The following is a 5,857-nucleotide window of genomic DNA, read 5'->3' as shown; positions in this document are numbered from 1 at the left end:
GGTTGCCTCGGGAAGGCACTTGAACGTAGCAGACTCAGACACCTGCTCACCACGCAGCATCTGAGGGAAACACGACACGACAGGGCGATACACAGACACAGCACGGTGAACAATAGACAAGGATCCGACAGGGCAGAAACGGAAAACAAGGGGAGAAATAGGGACTCTAATCAGGGAAAAAGATAGGGAACAGGTGTGGGAAGACTAAATGATTGATTAGGGGAATAGGAACAGCTGGGAGCAGGAACGGAACGATAGAGAGAAGAGAGAGAGGAAGAGAGAGAGAAAAAGGGGAACGAACCTAAAAAGACCAGCAGGGGGAAAACGAACAGAGGGAAAAGCAAAATGACAAGACAATCTAAGACAAAACATGACAGTATCCAGTAGGAAGGAAGGTGCTAACTAGACAGTGTATCCAATAGGAAGGAACTAGACAGTGTATCCAGTAGGAAGGAACTAGACAGTGTATCCAATAGGAAGGAAGGTGCTAACGAGACAGTGTATCCAGTAGGAAGGAACTAGACAGTGTATCCAGTAGGAAGGAACTAGACAGTGTATCCAGTAGGAAGGAACTAGACAGTGTATCCAGTAGGAAGGAACTAGACAGTGTATCCAGTAGGAAGGAACTAGACAGTGTATCCAGTAGGAAGGAACTAGACAGTGTATCCAGTAGGAAGGAACTAGACAGTGTATCCAATAGGAAGGAAGGTGCTAACGAGACAGTGTATCCAGTAGGAAGGAAGGTGCTAACTAGACAGTGTATCCAGTAGGAAGGAACCAGACAGTGTATCCAGTAGGAAGGAACTAGACAGTGTATCCAATAGGAAGGAACTAGACAGTGTATCCAATAGGAAGGAAGGTGCTAACTAGACAGTGTATCCAATAGGAAGGAAGGTGCTAACTAGACAGTGTATCCAATAGGAAGGAACTAGACAGTGTATCCAGTAGGAAGGAACTAGACAGTGTATCCAGTAGGAAGGAACTAGACAGTGTATCCAATAGGAAGGAAGGTGCTAACTAGACAGTGTATCCAATAGGAAGGAAGGTGCTAACTAGACAGTGTATCCAATAGGAAGGAACTAGACAGTGTATCCAGTAGGAAGGAACTAGACAGTGTATCCAATAGGAAGGAACTAGACAGTGTATCCAGTAGGAAGGAACTAGACAGTGTATCCAGTAGGAAGGAACTAGACAGTGTATCCAATAGGAAGGAAGGTGCTAACTAGACAGTGTATCCAATAGGAAGGAACTAGACAGTGTATCCAGTAGGAAGGAACTAGACAGTGTATCCAGTAGGAAGGAAGGTGCTAACTAGACAGTGTATCCAATAGGAAGGAACTAGACAGTGTATCCAGTAGGAAGGAACTAGACAGTGTATCCAATAGGAAGGAACTAGACAGTGTATCCAGTAGGAAGGAACTAGACAGTGTATCCAATAGGAAGGAACTAGACAGTGTATCCAGTAGGAAGGAACTAGACAGTGTATCCAGTAGGAAGGAACTAGACAGTGTATCCAGTAGGAAGGAACTAGACAGTGTATCCAGTAGGAAGGAACTAGACAGTGTATCCAATAGGAAGGAAGGTGCTAACTAGACAGTGTATCCAATAGGAAGGAAGGTGCTAACTAGACAGTGTATCCAATAGGAAGGAACTAGACAGTGTATCCAGTAGGAAGGAACTAGACAGTGTAGCCAGTAGGAAGGAACTAGACAGTGTATCCAATAGGAAGGAACTAGACAGTGTATCCAATAGGAAGGAAGGTGCTAACTAGACAGTGTATCCAATAGGAAGGAACTAGACAGTGTATCCAGTAGGAAGGAACTAGACAGTGTATCCAATAGGAAGGAACTAGACAGTGTATCCAGTAGGTAGGAACTAGACAGTGTATCCAATAGGAAGGAAGGTGCTAACGAGACAGTGTATCCAGTAGGAAGGAACTAGACAGTGTATCCAGTAGGAAGGAACTAGACAGTGTATCCAGTAGGAAGGAACTAGACAGTGTATCCAATAGGAAGGAAGGTGCTAACGAGACAGTGTATCCAGTAGGAAGGAACTAGACAGTGTATCCAGTAGGAAGGAACTAGACAGTGTATCCAATAGGAAGGAAGGTGCTAACGAGACAGTGTATCCAATAGGAAGGAAGGTGCTAACGAGACAGTGTATCCAATAGGAAGGAACTAGACAGTGTATCCAGTAGGAAGGAACTAGACAGTGTATCCAGTAGGAAGGCACTAGACAGTGTATCCAGTAGGAAGGAACTAGACAGTGTATCCAATAGGAAGGAAGGTGCTAACGAGACAGTGTATCCAGTAGGAAGGAAGGTGCTAACTAGACAGTGTATCCAGTAGGAAGGAACCAGACAGTGTATCCAGTAGGAAGGAACTAGACAGTGTATCCAGTAGGAAGGAACTAGACAGTGTATCCAATAGGAAGGAACTAAACAGTGTATCCAGTAGGAAGGAACTAGACAGTGTATCCAGTAGGAAGGAACTAGACAGTGTATCCAATAGGAAGGAACTAGACAGTGTATCCAATAGGAAGGGAGGTGCTAACTAGACAGTGTATCCAATAGGAAGGAAGGTGCTAACTAGACAGTGTATCCAATAGGAAGGAACTAGACAGTGTATCCAGTAGGAAGGAACCAGACAGTGTATCCAGTAGGAAGGAACTAGACAGTGTATCCAATAGGAAGGAACTAGACAGTGTATCCAATAGGAAGGAAGGTGCTAACTAGACAGTGTATCCAATAGGAAGGAAGGTGCTAACTAGACAGTGTATCCAATAGGAAGGAACTAGACAGTGTATCCAGTAGGAAGGAACTAGACAGTGTATCCAGTAGGAAGGAACTAGACAGTGTATCCAATAGGAAGGAAGGTGCTAACTAGACAGTGTATCCAATAGGAAGGAAGGTGCTAACTAGACAGTGTATCCAATAGGAAGGAACTAGACAGTGTATCCAGTAGGAAGGAACTAGACAGTGTATCCAATAGGAAGGAACTAGACAGTGTATCCAGTAGGAAGGAACTAGACAGTGTATCCAGTAGGAAGGAACTAGACAGTGTATCCAATAGGAAGGTAGGTGCTAACTAGACAGTGTATCCAATAGGAAGGAACTAGACAGTGTATCCAGTAGGAAGGAACTAGACAGTGTATCCAGTAGGAAGGAAGGTGCTAACTAGACAGTGTATCCAATAGGAAGGAACTAGACAGTGTATCCAGTAGGAAGGAACTAGACAGTGTATCCAATAGGAAGGAACTAGACAGTGTATCCAGTAGGAAGGAACTAGACAGTGTATCCAATAGGAAGGAACTAGACAGTGTATCCAGTAGGAAGGAACTAGACAGTGTATCCAGTAGGAAGGAACTAGACAGTGTATCCAGTAGGAAGGAACTAGACAGTGTATCCAGTAGGAAGGAACTAGACAGTGTATCCAATAGGAAGGAAGGTGCTAACTAGACAGTGTATCCAATAGGAAGGAAGGTGCTAACTAGACAGTGTATCCAATAGGAAGGAACTAGACAGTGTATCCAGTAGGAAGGAACTAGACAGTGTAGCCAGTAGGAAAGAACTAGACAGTGTATCCAATAGGAAGGAACTAGACAGTGTATCCAATAGGAAGGAAGGTGCTAACTAGACAGTGTATCCAATAGGAAGGAACTAGACAGTGTATCCAGTAGGAAGGAACTAGACAGTGTATCCAATAGGAAGGAACTAGACAGTGTATCCAGTAGGAAGGAAGGTGCTAACTAGACAGTGTATCCAACAGGAAGGAACTAGACAGTGTATCCAGTAGGAAGGAACTAGACAGTGTATCCAATAGGAAGGAAGGTGCTAACGAGACAGTGTATCCAGTAGGAAGGAACTAGACAGTGTATCCAGTAGGAAGGAACTAGACAGTGTATCCAGTAGGAAGGAACTAGACAGTGTATCCAATAGGAAGGAAGGTGCTAACGAGACAGTGTATCCAGTAGGAAGGAACTAGACAGTGTATCCAGTAGGAAGGAACTAGACAGTGTATCCAATAGGAAGGAAGGTGCTAACGAGACAGTGTATCCAGTAGGAAGGAACTAGACAGTGTATCCAATAGGAAGGAACTAGACAGTGTATCCAGTAGGAAGGAACTAGACAGTGTATCCAGTAGGAAGGCACTAGACAGTGTATCCAGTAGGAAGGAACTAGACAGTGTATCCAATAGGAAGGAAGGTGCTAATGAGACAGTGTATCCAGTAGGAAGGAAGGTGCTAACTAGACAGTGTATCCAGTAGGAAGGAACCAGACAGTGTATCCAGTAGGAAGGAACTAGACAGTGTATCCAGTAGGAAGGAACTAGACAGTGTATCCAATAGGAAGGAACTAAACAGTGTATCCAGTAGGAAGGAACTAGACAGTGTATCCAGTAGGAAGGAACTAGACAGTGTATCCAATAGGAAGGAACTAGACAGTGTATCCAATAGGAAGGAAGGTGCTAACTAGACAGTGTATCCAATAGGAAGGAAGGTGCTAACTAGACAGTGTATCCAATAGGAAGGAACTAGACAGTGTATCCAGTAGGAAGGAACTAGACAGTGTATCCAGTAGGAAGGAACTAGACAGTGTATCCAATAGGAAGGAAGGTGCTAACTAGACAGTGTATCCAATAGGAAGGAAGGTGCTAACTAGACAGTGTATCCAATAGGAAGGAACTAGACAGTGTATCCAGTAGGAAGGAACTAGACAGTGTATCCAATAGGAAGGAACTAGACAGTGTATCCAGTAGGAAGGAACTAGACAGTGTATCCAATAGGAAGGAACTAGACAGTGTATCCAGTAGGAAGGAACTAGACAGTGTATCCAATAGACAGTGTATCCAGGAAGGTGCTAACGAGACAGTGTATCCAGTAGGAAGGAACTAGACAGTGTATCCAGTAGGAAGGAACTAGACAGTGTATCCAGTAGGAAGGAACTAGACAGTGTATCCAATAGGAAGGAAGGTGCTGACTAGACAGTGTATCCAATAGGAAGGAAGGTGCTAACGAGACAGTGTATCCAATAGGAAGGAACTAGACAGTGTATCCAGTAGGAAGGAACTAGACAGTGTATCCAGTAGGAAGGAACTAGACAGTGTATCCAATAGGAAGGAACTAGACAGTGTATCCAGTAGGAAGGAACTAGACAGTGTATCCAATAGGAAGGAAGGTGCTAACGAGACAGTGTATCCAATAGGAAGGAAGGTGCTAACTAGACAGTGTATCCAACAGGAAGGAAGGTGCTAACTAGACAGTGTATCCAACAGGAAGGAACTAGACAGTGTATCCAGTAGGAAGGAACTAGACAGTGTATCCAATAGGAAGGAAGGTGCTAACAGTGATCCATAGGAAGGAAGGTGCTAACTAGTATCCAGTAGGAAGGAACTAGACAGTGTATCCAGTAGGAAGGAACTAGACAGTGTATCCAAAGGAACTAGGAAGGAAGGTGCTAACTAGACAGTGTATCCAGTAGGAAGGAACTAGACAGTGTATCCAGTAGGAAGGAACTAGACAGTGTATCCAGAGGAAGGAACTAGACAGTGTATCCAGTAGGAAGGAACTAGACAGTGTATCCAGTAGGAAGGAAGGTGTATCTAAAGGAACTAGACAGTGTATCCAGTAGGAAGGAACTAGACAGTGTATCCAATAGGAAGGAACTAGACAGTGCCAGTAGGAAGAACTAGACAGTGTATCCAATAGGAAGGAACTAGACAGTGTATCCAGTAGGAAGGAACTAGACAGTGTATCCAGTAGGAAGGAAGGTGCTAACTAGACAGTGTATCCAATAGGAAGGAACTAGACAGTGTATCCAAGGAAGGAACTAGTGTAAGGAAGGAACTAGACAGTGTAT

This window comes from Oncorhynchus gorbuscha, linkage group LG03, assembly GCF_021184085.1.
Source record: "Oncorhynchus gorbuscha isolate QuinsamMale2020 ecotype Even-year linkage group LG03, OgorEven_v1.0, whole genome shotgun sequence".
Classification (NCBI taxonomy): domain Eukaryota; kingdom Metazoa; phylum Chordata; class Actinopteri; order Salmoniformes; family Salmonidae; genus Oncorhynchus; species Oncorhynchus gorbuscha.
This window is presented reverse-complemented; position numbering follows the sequence as displayed.